The 19,467-nt window shown below is 39.3% G+C and overlaps 1 protein-coding gene across 6 annotated transcripts in view; it reads right to left on the bottom strand.

The window, feature by feature from the left end:
• Positions 1-19,467, bottom strand: part of LOC117772721 (chloride channel protein 2-like) — a 151,905-nt gene that overhangs the window by 131,836 nt on the left and 602 nt on the right. The window lies entirely within an intron of this gene.

Raw genomic sequence — 19,467 nt, forward strand, 5'->3', positions numbered from 1 at the left:
ATTGATTGATTGATATGTAACATGTCATGTCAGATGTAAACTTATTAAATGTTAAGATCTTGCACAAGAGTTGTTGTTGGCGTGCTCCTGTGTTTCACGCTGTGCATGCTTAAACCTGAAAGTTTGAATCGACAGTCGCCTCGGCCAACAGGGGGACAGATCGTCGGGAGAAATCATTAAAAGTTAATTTAAAAAAAGGTTGAACTGTCGGTAAATGGGGTTTGCAGCAGAATTACAGAATTCTGTTGTTGTGAATTAACATAAAATAGCCCAGTCTGAACTGCTAATCTGCCTTTTACAGTCCTGTACAAAATCTCTCCAAAATAAAATTAGTAGAAGAGCTTGTTCCATTGAAGTAAAAGGAATACATTAATCTACATTCAGCTGTCCAACAACAAAATAAATGAAAGGCATTGTGTTAGCAGAAAATTCTAAATTCTTGTGTCGTTTTGGGATCCCAGTTGTCTTTGAAAAAGGTTTAAGGCAGTGAGGGGAGAAGATGCTGAGAATGCATCAGTTGCTAATATGCAAGAGGTTTCACACACACTCAGAATGTCTTCAATACACAGGGCCGGGCTTTGTGAAGCACCCCCCACTCCATGAAATTAATAGGTTGGAGACTTGGGCTTTCTGGCTCTAACTGGTAGAATTATGCTTCAACAGATACAGTGGGATTTGAGATAAGAGGGCAGATATGAGGTGCCATGTACTTGCCAGGCAATAACACAATCACACACACTGGGTTTCAGCAGAGCTTTGAATGCCAAATGTGTTCCCACCATCCTGAACTCCCCTGATTCTGATCCTTGAAGTCAGATCTTGGGGGCAAACACACTTCTTCCATTGTGTGCTTAAGCCATCCAGACAGGTTATAGTTTAGCACATGAGAACACTGTGCAGTATCTTGCTTTGGACCCTTAGCCAAACCCCTGCCAATATTTGTTTCTTTGCCCACTTTATCAGTTTGCTGATTCTGGACCTGGCATATAAATCCAAAACAGGTGTTCTCAATACATAATAAGCCTGATAAGCATTTTTGCACAGAACCTTTAAGCTGAATGAATGGGGAAAAAAATGCTGAGAGCTCTCTACCTGGGGATGGATACCATGGAGGACAATATTCTTTTGTAAAATTCCATGTTTATTTATTGCATCATTCTTTTTGAAAGGAGGAGTCCTGGTGGAAGCTGGTGAAACATTAACAAGTGCATGACAAGCGATAACTAGTTCTTAGTGTCTTCCAACTTCTTTGCTGGAGAAATGAGCCACAGAGAAAATCTGTCCAACAGACAATTACAGCTGTCACAGATGATGAGTTCCAAAAGACCGTGGTATTGGAGGAATTGATTACGCAAGAAGAATGTTAGTGAGAGAGGTTTCTGGTTTAACTCGGTCAGCTGACCGGCGGCCACTGGGGAAGTTGAGTTTTCGGCAGAAGCCAGATTTTGGAATGCAGCCAAACGCTGTTACATTGCAAGATGGTTATGAGCATTTTAGTTTCACTTTTGTTCCTGCTAATGTCCAAGTGTAAAAACAACACGTGTTGAGCTTTTGTAAAAATAGTAATGGTTCAGAATGAGGTGAAGATTCACATCGCTCCCAAAGCACCTAAACCCTCCAGAAGCTCTGAGAAAACCTTGAGATACCATTACTGTGTTACATCCAAACTCATTTGACTGTGTGATGTGGCTTTTTGATCAGATCAAGTAAATCTAAAACGCTTGAAGTGCCAAGAACAAATCTATGAGTAAAATCAATGCATTTCAGTACATGATGAGACCAAGGTTCATCTGAATGAATAAACCATTGGAAATGCTAAGAGGTTACTAACATATTCTGACAAATTGAGTTTAGGAGGAATTAGAGGATTTGAACTTGTGAAGAATCACAAAATACGCTTATTTGTTAGCTCAGGAGCTTAGTGATAACTTTACCGTACTCAGGTCCCTGCTGACTGATCAGAACTAATTAGAAAAGGAAAATAAACTATTCAAATGTGATGCTGTTTCAGAGGCTTTCCTCCAAAGATCAACCGCAGTTTCTCCGGAGGAGGTGTATGTGTGAATGCAAATGTCCGAGTGAGAGCCTACAGACTTTCTGCCCCCTAGTATAAAGTCCCCAGAAAGTGCCCAAAACAGGGGATCCCTCACAGGGTTCACAGCAAGTTCTAACAAGCGACAGAAGGGATGAGAAAAAAAATCAAGAAAACAGAATTAAAATCTCTCCGGATAAAAGAGGCGGAGTCATACACATTGAAGACACAGACAAAGATTTCAAGAGAGTTTGTGGTGATAAGAGCCGACACCGTTGTCGATGAGATGTAAACAAAATCACATGATTTCCACGGCGGAATGAATACGCAATATCCTGCCTCTGCCTGCTGAATCCTGTGTGGATTTGTTGCAGTTGTGAACGTGTATGACCTGACAACCCACAGCTGAGTTGTGCATGTGTGAGAGACAAACTGGAGAAAAGTCCAGACCATATAGAAACTGTGGGGAAAGTCCGGACACAATTCTCTGGAGATCCTCCGCAGGACATGAAAACAGCTAGTGAGAAGTAATCAGTTAGCTTGGTTTGGTTGTGGAAGTGAACAGCCAACATGAGTGAAACACCAAGTGGGTGAGGGAGCAGAAAGGAGAGAGGGAGGGGAAGGGAAATTGATGGGTGAGAGAAGGATAAACTCCAGAACAAAGTACTTCACAATCCAGGCACAGACTCTGTGGAACTGGGACCAAATGGGCAGAGCTTCAAACAAACTGCAGGAGTGATGTTTAATGTGCATCTTTAATGCTCGTTTCTGCATGTGTAGGGGGGGGGGAGAGAGAGCATAAAGCGGCGTTCAAAGGCACAGTCATTCTCCCAGGGGGAAAGAATGCTGTGGAATCTGTTTGCAAAAAACAAAACAACAGCACAAACACTTTTGTTGGGGTACTCTACTAAAAATTATAGTTCAGGTCTGAGACTACAACCAGAAACGGTATGTAAGTAGGTAAGTTGTAAAGCACAACAAGGTATAAGTTAAAGAGTACAGCCCCATTACAATGCGATGCTAAACTAATCAGAGCACTTTTTCATTTTATACATGCTGGAAAAATAAAGACTTGAAGTGTAAAGTCTTTCTAAAATCTATTTCACAAGTTATATTTGCTGTATTATTTCTACTGATGCGTTTGAAACACATTCACCTCATGTTGGCTCAACCACCACCATCTATATGCATTAATGAAGGAGGATTCATGATAAACCCGGATATCGAACACTGAATGCTTTTACACAAAACACTGCTTGTTCAGTGGATAAATAAGACAGAGGGTGTGTGTGTGTGTGTGTGTGTGTGTGTGTGTGTGTGTGTGTGTGTGTGTGTGTGTGTGTGTGTGTTTGAATCGCTTGTTGATGTGTGGAAAAAGGGCTCTTTTAATAGCTGAGCCATTAAAGTGAGCAGGCCAACTCTTGAACTTAATCTCTTCTTTTTCTCTCTGCTGTCACATCACATTACACAATCCATCTATTCAACATACACATTTAGTGTAGCCTCACACACATACAGAAACACACACTTGCCAATAGTACAGCTCTCCTATGAGCTCAGGGACTAGTTCCTGGAATGACTACATGGGACTTGAAGAGGGAAAGTGACAAGAACAGTGGTTGGATTGTTCAGTGCATCCTCATGCCAGACACACACAAACACACACACACACACACACAAAAACACACACACTAGGCAGATCTGTAAAACACAGACATTTTACACCATTTGTATCAGATGTCTCTCATGGATTACACTAATAACGTGCCAACATGTGCCAGATCTACCAAATAAAAATAACATCACGTTCACTGTAAGATCTCTTTCCAATTGACTTCAGAAGAGTGTGTCTCACTTGGTTCCACTGATGCTGCTTTAAACAAGTTTAGCTGATCAAGAGTGTGAACAACAGTCAGTGAATGTAGAGTAATGAAAGGGTTTGAAAATGAAAACCCTGTTAATAATATACCAACATTAAAAGATTGTTATCTTTTACCTTGTTCTCAAATATTTGCATATCATTTTTGGGCTGGTGTTAATCTAAAGCTAACAGAAAAAAATAAAATAAAATCACACTGTGGTTTATGAGACATTGAATGACATTTGGTGTGTTTCATAGAGTCTCTATACATCTTGTTTCTTCACCTGATGTCAAGCATGTACTGCACAATGCAGAATATACCTTCATTGTTACTTTTTAAAAGTTCAAGTTCATTGTGCCTCACTTTTTAGTATCTATTTTACATGCAGATTTGACAGTAATAAGTATACAAATGTAGAATACAATAAAAAAGTACCATGTTAGTATACAAAAACAAAAAGGTCATATCAAAAACTGCTTTGATATGTTTAGCATACTTTGACTTCCACTTTTGCACACGGCAGTATTTATTGACACTAGTTTCTTGTGTTTGTGAAGGAAATCATACAATCTCTTCTGACCTAAATGTTTTCGCTGGGATAATATCAGCATCTAATTTTAAAATAGGGTCCTTGGCAATAGGTAGACACACAGTGGTTCTTTTAAGAACCAGGATAAGCATCATTTTATCAAGTCCAGCCAAGTCACACTTAGTCCACAATATTTAATCGGGGGTGGAAGCTGAAGGTGAACTGATCTGAACTGGGCTAGAAAGCATGAGGCTGTTACGCCTGGTAGCAGGTGAGACTGAAGCCATCTTCTCATTTGAACTGAAGTGTCTGGGAATCAGATCTGGAGATTGTCCGGAGCTGCCCATTCCAACATTTGTAGAACCCAACATGAGATTGTGTCAGAGACGTTCTCACCTACAGGGCGTATTCTGTTTGGTTAAGTCGAGGGGTTGAGCCTGGGAGGAGCAGGAGGCCGTACGCTGTGAATATCGTATCAGTTATTTTAAACAACACGTCTCCTTTCCTTTTCATTTTTATTCCTTTCTTTTGACAATTTCGGTGTTGACCTGTACCAACATAATTGATCAAATCTTGTCGTCTCACCATCCACATGATGTTAAATGTCACCAACACGCCCACTTAATCACGGTCAATTCTCCGAACAAAGACTTGCTCTATTCGGATATGGGCTCGATCAAAAATTACACGGACAAAGTTAAAGATTCGGACATTAGCTTCTTGAGTGAGCCAGCATGCGCGTGGGTGCAGTCAGATGATAGGAGAGGAAAAGGCAAGGCAGAGAGGGAGAAGTTCAGGAAGAGCACACACAGCAGGCAAATCTGCAGACAGGACATTAACAAAACAACATAAAACAGAGGAAGGTGGGAAATAGAGGAGAAGGGGTACTCCTAATGAATCCACCACGCTGTGATCGGATACTCAGGGCCAGGACCATTAGCAGCGCTTTGACTCTCTCATCACACAGCCACATGATGAGTAGCATGAGTCATTATAGCAGCGCTCAGTCTGTGTAGAATGAAACAGGTGGGATCTGCACTGCTTGTTGAATGTGTTGTGAGGAGCATCTCACACCTGCCTGTGAGCTCTCTCTCAAAAAAAGGCCAAGTGCCTTTTAGTGCAATGTGTGTGCAGTTTACAAAAGGGGTGTGTGTGTGTCTGTGGGCTTGTGCAGCAGAGTGTAATATGTGTAATGCCTGCTTATAACCAGTGTTTGGAGCATCAAAGCACCTTTCATCATGACTTCCAATCTGTCAGTGCACGACAGTGGGGACTCGGCTGCCAAATGCAGCACTGATCAACTCTATCAGCGGCTAAACACTGCCAAGCATCTGTTTAATTACATTCGATCAACACTGAAATAAAAGCAATTAAAAAGGCAGGCAGGAGGTGGGAGTGAGTGAAATTCTGGGTTGATGAACTGGAGATGTATTTTGCACAGTACAGTGATGTCACTGAAAAAAAAAAAAAAAGAGTACGGAGGACATGCCATAATGTTTAAAAGCCCTTTTACAACACCAGTAATTAAACAGCGACTTAGATTTAATGTCTGAGTAAAGGAAACTCTGAAATTGGTTTCTAAACAGATTATTATCATCATTATTAATAGAAGAAAATAAGAACAACCCCAGGTTCCTCTTCAGCACTGTAGCCATCAGAGAGTTTACTAGTCGGTCTATTAATTTAACTCTGAGCAGTAGTGATTTCATAAAGAATTCACCACCTCCTCCCCATCAATAGAACAGATATATTCTCCAATACAGAAACTTAAAAATATTATTATTATTTATCGTCATCATCATTATTGTTTTTATTAACTGGTGTGGCTATCATTAATAACATCTTTACATCTACAATTATCACACTTATAACAACCAGTCCAACAGAGCTGAAACATGATGGTTACACAACTGTTCCTGGTCTCTCCCTCCTCTCTGTCTTCTCTCCCTTCTTTTCCACCCACCTTTCCTCTCATCCCCATTTCTCTCCGCTCACCCCAACCAATCGAGACACATGGGTCTGGTTCTGCTCGAGGTTTCTTCCAGTTAATGAGGGATCTTTTTCTCTCCTTTATCACCAAAGTGTTTGCTCGTTGTGGAAACTGGGTTTAATCGACTTTACAATGTAAAGTCCCTTGAGATTATGTATACTATGATTTGGGACTATGCAAATAAAATTGAATAGAATTGAGGATTAACACTATGCAGGTGAAGTTTTTACACATGTTTTCAGCAAATACCTTCTCTGTAGCACCGAATGTGGAGTTTGTCCATTAAACTCTTCACTATTGCGTTCAGCAGTCTCCCCTAACACTATAACCTCACAAAAGCTAGAGCCCATTAGAGTCAGTGAAACCACAGCCTACAGTTTACTAATGCATATTGCCTGAATTCCAGAACTTGCTTAACAGCTCTCCTTAATCAAAATTAAAGAGGGGGGTTGGTTTTGCGAAGAGCTACTGTGATTAAGAGCTGAGCTAATTATTGTTATCATTAATATTATCCTATCTTATTTATTATAAGCATCATTCCTACTGTAATTTGTGATTTCACACCTAATCTATTTGGATCAGTTAGAACTAATTCAGGTCCATTTACCCAGTTGGTTGAATTGGGCTGGTGTAAAAGCTGTCAATCAAATCCTGGTGAGGACGAACCAACCAAAACAAGACCACTTGAAAAGCATAGGCGTGGTTTCAGACTCTTCATCTGACAAACCCTAGTGTCTCAAAGAAGATTTTTTTTTCACTGTTTGAAATCCAATTTTTCACCTAGGCAATTTCTTGAGTATTAATTTGGTTATTAAAACAGCTTGTTTTGCTTGAGCCATCCTGATCAATGGCAACAATTATCATGTTAAGCTAATACAAGATTGCTGATGAAACTTCTCTGCACTTCTCTGTCCCAATTGAAAAGGAAGATAAATGCTATAATTAGTTAACTTCTCATTTTGAGTCCTCAGAGGAAAAGTTGAACTGTCTTCTAATTTGGTCCGGACAGAGGAAGAATCTTTCCGACTTTTCTTCTTTTGCAACATACTCGCTAAAGACCAAATACTTACTAATGACCATCAGCCTCAAGTGTACTTTGTGTTTAGTGCTAAGTAGCTAATCCCCTTTTAACAGTCTAAACTAAGAAGAACAGTGTATACATTATATCTGCTCTACATGAACATGTGAGCATTATGAGTATGTAAGCAGGCTAACCACAGCCTTACAGAGCCACTACCATGTCTGTAAAATTAGTATGCCAACTGTAGCTACTCAAAGGTTAGCTTAAACAATACCATGAGCTGTTTTTCAACTGAAGCATTAAAAAGCATCGCAACATTTTTGATATCAACATTGCAGTTATGGCTGCATCTTCTATAGTTCTGACCAACAGCTAATGTAGACAGACAATAGACTCAGGCCCTGTCCACACTAATAAAATATAATTTTCCTCTGCGTCCGGGCTTCACGTCCACACACACACATTAAAACAGCGTTTTACGTCACTAAAAGAGAGATTTTTACAAATGCCTTCCTCAGTTCAGTGTATCTGTATGTTAGAGATGCGCTGATCGGCTCTGACGACATCCGAATGCGGACATATGCTTGACTTATCCGCCCATCACCTACCCAAAATAATGATTTTTTTCAATTTTAGAGACCTGCACCCGCATGAAAATTTCACTCCACCTCTACAGGTGATAATATGGTAACATGTTACAAGTAAGAAGGCTCATATTAATTAAAGTCACATTTATTTAATGTAGAGTTTTTTAGAAAATTGTAATGGTAACAGGTATTTGCATAATCACCGAGCCCCTCTAGTGACATTTGGGGGAAAATTGATTGCGTGTCCACGACTTGTTAAGTTGTGGGAAGGGGATAAATTACTTGGGGCCACAAGATGTGAATCTGTTCTCTACTAACAAGACCTGACAAACTGAATTGAAGAAGCCTCTTGGATGAGAGATGAAACGTTTCTCTATCACATTATGGAGCCTCTATAAAGGGCTTTAGTTTGACACACACTGTCTGCAGTAACTCTGAGGCCAAACTGTTAATAAAAATAGGAGGACCCATTTTGTATGACTGTGTGCATTTGGTATTTTGGTGACAGGATGCGCCTGTCGCATCTGGAAACTGGGGGAGATTGAGACAAACTGGGTGTGATAGCGGCGTAGATCAAATTTCATAGGAAAACCTTACGTAAAGGGAAGGGTAAAGGTAATGAAACGATGTCTGTTATCCTGCCACTAACACACCCAGTACATCTCAATCTCGCCGTTTTCAGATGCGCCAGGCACATCCTGTCACCAAGTTGCCAAATGTTCACAGACACGCTCCCTGCGCACTGGACATTTAAATTGGAAAACTTGGAACAATACATCATTCTGACACTGATTCGAACCATGAACCAGACTTTTTGGTGTGAACTCGCCCTAAAACACACACTGATACAATATTCGTCAGAGGATCAGATGATCCCTGGAAATACACACAGTATATTTGCTTTCTTTTATTCACCCCATTTTTCATTCATATGACTAATGTCCCTGCACTTCTCATTCGTTGAGTGTAATTCCAAACACAATAACTTGTATGACTAATGTTAGAGCTATAACAGTGTTGTTCACAGTGTTGTTTAATGTTCCACTTCACTGAAACTGCTTGCAAATAATGCTTTGTGAAAATACATTATATTGACATTGGACTTACCTATATATGCTAAGAACATTGCGTCTCCACCCACCCACCAAGCCAAATAAGCTCTGTTAGGTGGAAACTTTCAGAATCAGTCTTTATCACAGGATTGTGGTTTTTCTAGCTCGGTTTTAGAAAAGGCGTGTCATCAGCAAAGCTTGGTTGTTACACCCCAATTTCTCATGATGGCCGCATTGAAATACAGCTGGGGCGAATTTAACTCTGCACTTTGTTTGGACAGGCAAAAACTCAACCAGAAATAATGGTGTCTCACGCTGACCACCTGATGTTCAAGTTTGAACAAAGGGCTGCTGGTGACTAATCAATGTGGACGCTCAACAGTCAAACATGTGCTGATGACTGAGGCGTTCAGCCACGATGTGGATGAGCAGAAGTGAGAAGATCATCCTGTCAGACCACAAGACGATGATACTAGCAGCTATATTGATCAATGGATGATGAAGTAAGCTGAGGATGGAGGGACTAGTTCCACATCATATCCTCTTTTCTGTTGAGACAAACATCTGCATGACCAATACTCAGCTTGATACGACTGCACCACAACAGACAGTTATTAGACGTCATGTACAAGTTGTGAGATTAGATTATACCTGTTAGGCGAATTATGATATTTTTGGACTGAACATGCAATTTAACAATATTGTGTTATCAACGTAATGAAGTAGTTCGATTTATCTGGTAACCATTCCTAGATTAGCTAAAACCAATTAGTATATTCCTAATCAATGAAAATTGTATTGAGAAAAATATTGTCAAAAATATTATCATTGTATGTTTTATGAATTAAATTCCTTACTTTTAAAATAGTTGAAAGTAATAAATATGATGGAGTGGTAAACTCAGACTGAGCTCTATTTTTGGTTTGCTAATAACATAACACAAAAACTAAAAATGCATAAGATTATGGTATCATACAAAGTTATGACACATCAGGATGTAATACAATTAAGCATAGAAAAGCCTCTGGCTAAGCTGGCACTGGCCCTCACTCTGCGGCTCACCGTTATCGATTACTGAGCTTTCCACTTATTAAAAGGCAGAAGAAACACACACACAAATACACACACACACTTTTAAACAATTAGGCAGAGACACTCCAGCAGATTTCTTCGAAGCACCACCATACTGCAGACACATGAATTCAGACAAGGTGAAAAGAGATGGATCCTTGTTAACAGCCAAGGTTAATCAGTTGAAACATCCCAAGTCTGGATCTGTCTCACGACGCACAGTTGATACATAAACAAGACACTGTTTTATCGAAAAAAGGTGTTTTAGGTAAAAGCAGCTCCAGACATGGAAAATCTCAAAAACAGACACACACACACACACACACACACACACACACAGCTGATAGTGAACATCCGCTGATTTGTCAACTTTGACTTTGCTGGTTATCATGGAACACAGTAACTTCAAGGTGACTCAGCTGTATTTGTCCAGGCGGTCCGCATGTTTGAGTCAACAGAAAGATAATGTGTTCTTAAACTGGCAGTGACAAGAGGCAACTGCTATTCAATTACATTAAACAATGATTCATTGAAGATGAGCAGCGAGTTTCACGGTCAAAGGTGCAGGTTTGGTTTCATAAGTCAACCTAAGTCATGTGCAACGAATGCTATCTTTAGCATATGAATGAATGAATACAATTGGTTATTACACCTTCTTTTATTAGCATTGCCCTTAGTAATCGCCCGTATTTGACATTACATATTAATATTGTACTTATAACAAATAATGCTGAAAATATTATTGAATACAGCCAACTCAACAACTTCCTGGACTTTTATGTAAATAAACACAGGTTATATCCTCCCAAAGTGATAGCACAGCCTGTAGGTTGCCTGACAGACATAACCCAGGGCAAACAGAGTGAGAAAGTCACCGTACTGCAAGCACTGATTAATTACTGTGATCCAACAATAATATTAATATTATTGTTCGGACAATGGTTACATTGCAAAATGTAAGAGGCTTATTGTCTCCTCTGCCCATGTGCTTTTTGCAAATATGAGAGTGCGAAAGCAGAGTAGCTCATATAAAAAGGGAAATGGTGCTGCATCCCTTTGCTTTTCAAGAAGAGTTATATGGTGAAATAAAAAGTCAGGAATGAATTATTAATGTGGGTGGGAACAGTGAACATTTTCCCCATTTCTTTAAAAAACAGGGAATTTATTCATCAGTTTAATGCAGTTTCCTTCTGAACCAGGTTTTAAAGCAGGGGTGGGGAACCTCCAAAATGTTTGATCTGTGGTGTGAGACAATTAATGAACATAAGAAGTTTCAGTCTACATATTTCATATCATGTTTAAAAGGCAGAAAAAAAACATATATAGGCCAACATAACCTTGACCTTTGAGCATCTCAATCCAATCAGTTAATCTGAGAGAAATTAAAATAGCACAATGCAAAACGTTTTGTGAGGTCACAGTGACCTTGACCTTTGGCCACCACCAACATATAATAAACTCATCCTTGAGTCCAAGTGAACATTTGACCAAAGAAGAAAAAATTCCTTCAAGACGTTCTTGAGATACTGTGTTCACAAGAATGGGACGGACAGAAAGACAACCACGAATCATAAAGCCTCCAGCCATTGGCTGTCGCCATCACGGAGTCATAAAAACATCAAGTCAGAACTATGGAAATAATGGCTTTCTGCCTGCAATAATAATGACCCCCTTTAGGCTGTATATCAGGATTAATCAACCTGTTAGGGTGAACATGTAGCAGTTGCACTCATCATTGACAAGCATCATGGCAAATGTCAAGAAAACTAAAGTAGATGCGAAATGTTGCGCTATCCCATAGAAATTGAAAAATTAAATAGACAAAATAAACCAGTGTGCTCCATTTGCGAGGACGTGCTCGCAGTGATGAAAAAGGTCAATCAAGTCAATAAAGCTGCAACATGCAAGTAAACTGAATGAGATGCATGGACACAATCTAACACAGTCTCACAAAATAAAAATAAAAAGTTTGTTGAAAAAAATAAAAAGTTCACTTCTGCGTTGTCATTGTTATATTTATTCTCAGACGAAAATAATTAAAACAATAGTATTTCAGTAATGTTGATGAATGGATATCTGATCTTCCAGTATTTTGTACTAATTCACACATAATCACCTTTTATTACAGTCGAACAAACCATTACTCATTGCGTTTCTCTCCTGTTTGGCTCTTTGTCTCACTGCACCGTCACATCTCAGCTCTGCCAGGGTCACACAATGACCGCTTGTTCGGCTCCACATCAAAATCCCAAGGATCAGACTGGATTTGTCAACCGTATTTCCAGGAGTTCTCTTTATACTGGCCTCTCCTCGGTCCTCCTGGGTCTGACATGATCGCAAAGCTCTGCAAATATTTCAGCTTTATCTCCCCTCTCTTAATAACAAAAAAACCTCATGCATCGCAATATACAGTCGATGTGTAGTCAGAACAAATTGTTTTGACAGATTTTTCACTTTACTTCTATCATTTTTCTGTTGATGTAATTATTATTATCTATTGAAGTATTTTCAGTGATAAATAAAACAATGAATAAAACTTGACATATTCTAATTTTAAGAGCTGAGTGATGGTAATTATATGTTCAGAATTTCAAGGCCAGCACAACTTTGCTTTTAATTTAACTGCAAATAGTGCTTTAAAAATCAAACTGACGCATGTAAAAAAGCTGGGAATGGCAATTCTGTCAATATATATTCTTAAATAGGAACTGGGGAGATAAAACTCCAGCTTCTTCTGAGGAAATGTTTAATATTTAATAGTGTTTGTAAGAAGACATAAGATCCCCTTCAACTGATCAATTCGTTCTTCAATTCAGTTTGTCAGGTCTTGTTAGTAGAGAACAGATTCACATCTTGTGGCCCCAAGTAAGGAAAAACTTTTGACAAACATCCTCTGATTCCAGCTTCTCCAAGGTGATGATTTGCTGACCTTATTGTTTTCGCAACATAAATATCTTAGGGTGTTGGATTTTTGGTCAGAAAAAAACAATTCACAGCCCCTATAAGCTTTAGAGAAAATGTGATAATGTCTTGATTGACATCTGATAGACAAAATAGTCATAAATTGGAGTAATAGGGGTAATAAAGTAATTGAAGTGCTAGTTTAAGCAATATTCAAAGTCAGTGGCTGTCAGGAATGTAGTAAATGTCTTTGATTTGTTTGTTTCTTGTGGTGAGCTTTAGAAAATGTTTGACAGTTGTTGTAAAGTTGACTTTTGCATTATGATAAAAACTTCCAGTCTGACTTCATTATGGCTTGATACAAGATGAACCAACTTATTTAATGTACTTTGTGTTTTTCATGTTTTATCCAATTCTCTACTCTAAACCTGTATTCACCTGGCATAAAGGTATAAAGACAGTTACAGAGAGTTATCACTGAACCAACATCCACTTGCCTTAGATCTCAGATTTCTATATATTCTCTAATACACATTTGTTAAGGACACAAGAGGAGGAACAAATAATTGCATGGTACTAATCAAGGGACACGCCTCAACAGCTGAATCTCACTCATCTGTTAATCTATTGACCCATCGAGCCCATTCTCTCCTTCTCTCAGTCATTAACCATTAACACGACTCAGCCTGCTTGATCAATGCATCTTAGAACAAACACACTCCACTTTTGGCTTTACCAACAGACACAGTCAACATTTATTCTGTTGTACTGTGGAGTGTTCACACAAATTCACAGTTTTGACAAACAGTTCCTCATAAGGAGGCTTAATTCTTTTGCCATTGTGCAAATGTTTGCGCTTGATCCATCTCACACCACGAGCCCCGACTGAGGAAATCCATCACAGATTTGTTTGTGCAGAAAGTAAATGGGAGGTGGAGAGTTCACTTTTATGGAGAAAAAGCAAAGGTTTATCTTTTGTAACACACACAGAAAAACCAATGGAGGCTCTTAATGCTTATCTGCAGCCAGACCCAGCCTATTCACAGCCTTGCTCTGAACAAATGCTATGCAAATACCCCTTTCTCCGCACACTAAAGCCAGGGGTCAAGGAGTTGTTGACCTGTCTTGAAAAATAAAAAAAGAAGACTTTGCCCACAAGGCATGATGAAGTGATAGTGAAATGGAGGAGTTTAGAGCTTAGGTAAGGAGAAATTTCCACTATTGCTGCAAGGGAGCAGACATCAAACAGACATTGCCACAGCTACATAAAGCCCAATTACTACAGCGAGGAGAATAACACAGGGTTACAAATTACCCTGGATCACAGCAAGACAGATGGCCACAACATACAAATACATACACACGAGAAAACATGCCCAAGCAACTTATTACATTCCCATGTTTCTCTTGCAGACAGTTTCGCTTCCTTATTGCATTCATAAACCACAGGGCCTCCTGGCAGAAAAATTTGACTGACTATACCTTCTTTTCACATGAAATAGTCAGTACCAACAGAGACAGGTTTAAGTGCAAAGGTCTGGCATGTAAACAGCTGTAACTCTGCTTCTGGCATGTACAACATGGAATTATAGGTTTTCATAGCCGCAAGGTGTTATAGTGGAACACGACCATTAACACATTAAAAGCAGCGTGGTTCCCTGTGACCTTATATGACTCTTCTATGAACATCCTCTACACACTGTTCACACACACACACACACACACACACACACACACACACACACACACACACACACACCTTAACAAGCGCCAGGATTTCTGGTCATGAGACCACACACACACGCACGCACACACACACGCACGCAGGGTGCAGTGACAGAATAACACCTCGAACTGCGACCTACTGTACATGTATGCTGTGCATTCACCACCACTTTGCCACATGCTCAGCAAACTCAGAGGGTTAGCAATAAGGATGTTGTCATGTTTGAGTTCAGTAACTCCACAAAAGTATTTCCTGTAGGTAGTTCTTTAGGGAAATGGGCATTACAGTCAGTATAGCCCCTCCCAGTGGAACATAATCCTCTCAAACTTTCTGGCACAGGACATATTGTTTGTTATGCAAGGTGTAGTAGTTCAGTACATGTGATACTCCTTTGATAGTGTCTCAATATAGCTTACACTTTGGCATGTGGAGAATTTGTATTTTAAAAAGGTGCATCTTTGTGTGTGTTTTTGTGTGACCCTCAGAAGACTTTGTCAGTGTGTTACGGTTAGCTATTTTATGTTAATCAGGTTGGTCCAGGTCGTTTGGATAGCTTGGTAACAACAAATGAGCAGCTAGAGCTTTAGGGGTGCTTCTTCCATAAACTTTTAATTCACCAATATTAGTTAAGTTAACAAAGCTGAAAATAAATAGTTAATAATGAATTATTTGATCAGCCCAATATTATTTAGAGACAATTAATATAATCAAGACAACATTTTAAAGACATTCTGAAGAGAACAAAATAAAGAATGAACTGCTTCCAGCTTCTCAAACATAAATATGGTTTTCTTATAGTTTTAATCAATTTCTTTGAGTTTTGGAATGTTGACCAAACAAAAGAACTGATCTGAATAAGTCACCTGCGACTTGTGATGGGCAATTTTCACAATAACATTTTGCTGAGCAAATGATTCATCTAGAAAACACGTGGCAGATTAATCAATAATGAGCTCTTAGTTGCGGCCCCATCAAAACAACACTGTAAACACAATGTGTGTTAGCCCCTCCCTGGCTGGAAAGGAAACTACATCTTTTGAACTTCTGCCTCCAGTTTGTAAAACAGACGTTAAAATGTGTTGTCTTTAGGTCCAAGCCGATATAACCCTGATGATCTTTTATAAATTCAAGTCCAGTTTTCATATTAGTACTCGCCACAACGCGTACATTTATCTTGATCTGTAAAATTGGTTCAACGTTCCTTTAAGAATTTCCTTTATCATTATGATCCAATAAATGGGATCATATTGATTATCTGGTTAATTATTACAAATCTGGACAAAGAGTTGTGGCTCAAACAAAAGACTCTAAACACTGTTTACGCAAGTAAGGTAACCACTGCCTCAGGGTCATTTCAGACAAGTCAAGAAAACAAACACATCAACTCAGAGATACAAAATAACAGTCTTGATTTTTTTTTTTGTTCGATAACAGATACAATTTTATGCTGATAACTTTTGTGGTGATTAAGTGAATGCAAAGAAGCTTAAATCTATATTTGTAATGAATCCTTATTGCTACGGCAGATCTGCTCGAATGAGCAGTTTTGTTTGAACAAGCTGATTTGGCTTAGACCAGCTCAAGTATCATCATCACTATCATTGAACATCAGACACGTTGACAGAGAAGCTCTTTCAGTCATTGTTTTCAAGCAATTATTGTGATATGTGTTCAATAATTTATTCTAACCTAGGATTTTACAAAATTTGAAGTAGCCTTTGAAAGGAAAAAGGGTTCACCACCCCAGTACAACGTCAAACAAGGTATCTCATGTTCAGTAGGGACACTTGACTATGACTAATCCATTCCTGAGGTTCACAAAAGCTGATATATTGCGTCACATTGTACTAACATCTCATAAAACTTTACCTTTGATAACAAAGTGGCCTAATTAATAAGTATTGGTACAATAATGTTACAACGTATATACAGACAGTCATGTCCACATAACCTAATTTATGCCAAAGTAACAACTGATTGTTTTGACTGTTTTTGTTGACCATTTTGTGATGGTCGTAGTGTGTAAATAATGGTTCATACTTAAAGACTTGCAAGACACTGTGGTTTGCAACAACACTGTAATGGCAAAGGTTACTTGTGTCAGAGCCCACATTTTAGTTTCAATCTCAATGCATTCTTTAATTTTTTTTATCTTGAAAAACCTGCTGAAACAGTTATAAGATGTTCATGACACTAAAATCATTTGAGCCTTCTTGCCAATACTGAATGTTGTAGTTTAGCGTATAAAATATACTGCATATGTATACATTTTATTTAATGTACCTTTTCGTCAATACACCAAAACAGCTGTCAATTATATTCCAAACAAACAATGGCGTACTCAACAGTATCCTCTAAAAGAAATCAATTTACACAAATACAAGCGATGCATCACCCTGTTGTTAACACACAATATGTTAAGGATGGTTTTATTTTGCAACTTCACCAACATTTCTGTACAGGCAGCCTTTCAGCCTCTCACAGCCACACTACACTGTGGCCTCTTTGAGCATCCACTGCCCACAACAAACCCACACAACCATCCTGACTGCCAATATCACACAAAGACACCATGTTACTACAACCCACAGTGAGGAGATGAGGGGGAATAGAGAGAGTGCATTTATGTAAAAAAAAAAAAAAAAAAAGGTTATTCTCACACTGTAGCTATTTTTATTTGATTTTATTTAGATGCTTTCACTATTGTGTTCGCGTCTCAATCATCCAAGTACAGTAGGGAGATTTCATATTTACAGAAAAAGGAGGTGTGGAAGTGTGGATTTCTTTTTTTCCCCAGAGAGTGCTGCGTGCACGTTCCTCTCAGAGAGCGGGAGGGCCGAGCACGAGACCCTGCGAGGGTGACACAGTGTCCAGCGCTGAATCAGCGGGTCGCATGTTGTGTAATCTCACACACACACACACACACACACACACAGATTAACAGCACACAGAGAGGTGGGGAAGAAAAAAAACGTCTTTTTTTTAACAAAAGGAAACAGAGGCCCAAAGAAGTGTTACAGTTGTGGCTCTTCTTGATTCAAAGCCTCGCTGCCACTGAATGGGTTCAGTTGGCCTATAAAACAAATCTCTTCAAACAGCAGATTCTTAAGGCTTGACACAAGTTTTGTTAAGAAAGGTTCAACTGGAGACACACATAGTCCAAACCCACTTAATCGCTCTGAGGGGCATGATGTGATCTCCACGCTGCTCTAAGAGGGATCTAGGAACCACAGGGAGTCCTTCAAGAGGAGCAAAATGATCAGTTGTGTTTGATTCTCCACGAGAAACTCAGCCTTTGTTTCTCCCCTGAACACTTTTATCTGCCGTGTTATACAATTCATTGCTAAACATTAATAATCAATCCTTATGGAGATCCCTACGACAAAACTAAAGTGGGTGTCCATGGATCCTAATCAGTGTCTGTTTTAGGGCATGTGACATGAAAATGTTTGGGAGCCCCCTGCTGTATAAAACAGGCTTAAGATCGGACTATTCACTCAATGATTTACCTTCTAGACTGGGTGCAAAACATCTTTGGATCCCAACAACTGCCTGCTTGTTATCTATGCTAAAAGTACCTTCAGATAAAAGCTGGAGGCATACAGTCACTTTAATGTCTAAACTCAGATTCAATCACTGTTCACACTCAGTGGGCCCTGCATGCAGGATCCAACCCTAAGTTGCAGGGCATCTTACCACACACCATGCATGTACAGTACATGTAAACAGCGGCTTTTCCCATGATGCACGCAGAACAACAGCAGTGAATTGATCTATTGTTGGATGGTGGTGGTTGTATGCAGCCCACACACACTAAGTTCCTCACCCCTATTTACTGTACGTTTCAGGATGACAGCCCACTTGGCATAATGACTGCTGTACTGTTGCTGTGAAGACATCATACTCTTGCATGCAATATATATTTCATCCATAGCATCAGGCAGAATATTTGCCAAACCATAGTACTTGATGGGCATAATTCTACAAAAAAGGCCATTGAAAGAAATCTGTAAAGGAAGATTTAATTTGCTTATTAACAAAATACACATGTTACGTAATATTTCCACTGGTCTTTTACACACCATTAAGGGGCTCAGCTTATCTATTAAGCACCAAGCAGCACTTCAATGCATAAAATAGCAACTTTTAATACCGTCTTGCTGCTCCCTACTGACCACCAGGTGTACAGTAAATGCTAACCACCGGCTCATAAAGTGGATATGTGGTTAATAAATAGATGTATAATTATATTAATCGTATGCCGCACATCTTTCTAATATGTGTTTACAACAATATATATTGAGGGGGGTCTTAATGATTCACAGTAGAGTTGGGACCAGATCTAACCACAGGAGACTGTCACAGGTTGGTCAAATCCAGAGGTTCTGACAATGAGCCTAAACTAACTGTAACATAGTACAGAACTATATTAAGTGTTTGACAGTTCACAAAGTGTGTCCTTGGCTTCTTATGCGGCCTGACAAGCACACAAAAAGGCACATTGTGTACTTACAGACGCTTAAAGCCTCACACAGCTGCCTGCACCACCACAAGCCTCAGCACTCCCACGTGAGTGTACAGGAGGAGAACTTCGTTTAGAAACGGACAACTTTTACTTCTCTTTGTCGCCACACACACACACAAGCTCCAGTAAAAATCACACAATTCACAGACACACACTGTGACATGGGAAACA

The sequence above is a fragment of the Hippoglossus hippoglossus genome, chromosome 13 (assembly GCF_009819705.1).
Source record: "Hippoglossus hippoglossus isolate fHipHip1 chromosome 13, fHipHip1.pri, whole genome shotgun sequence".
Lineage (NCBI taxonomy): Eukaryota > Metazoa > Chordata > Actinopteri > Pleuronectiformes > Pleuronectidae > Hippoglossus > Hippoglossus hippoglossus.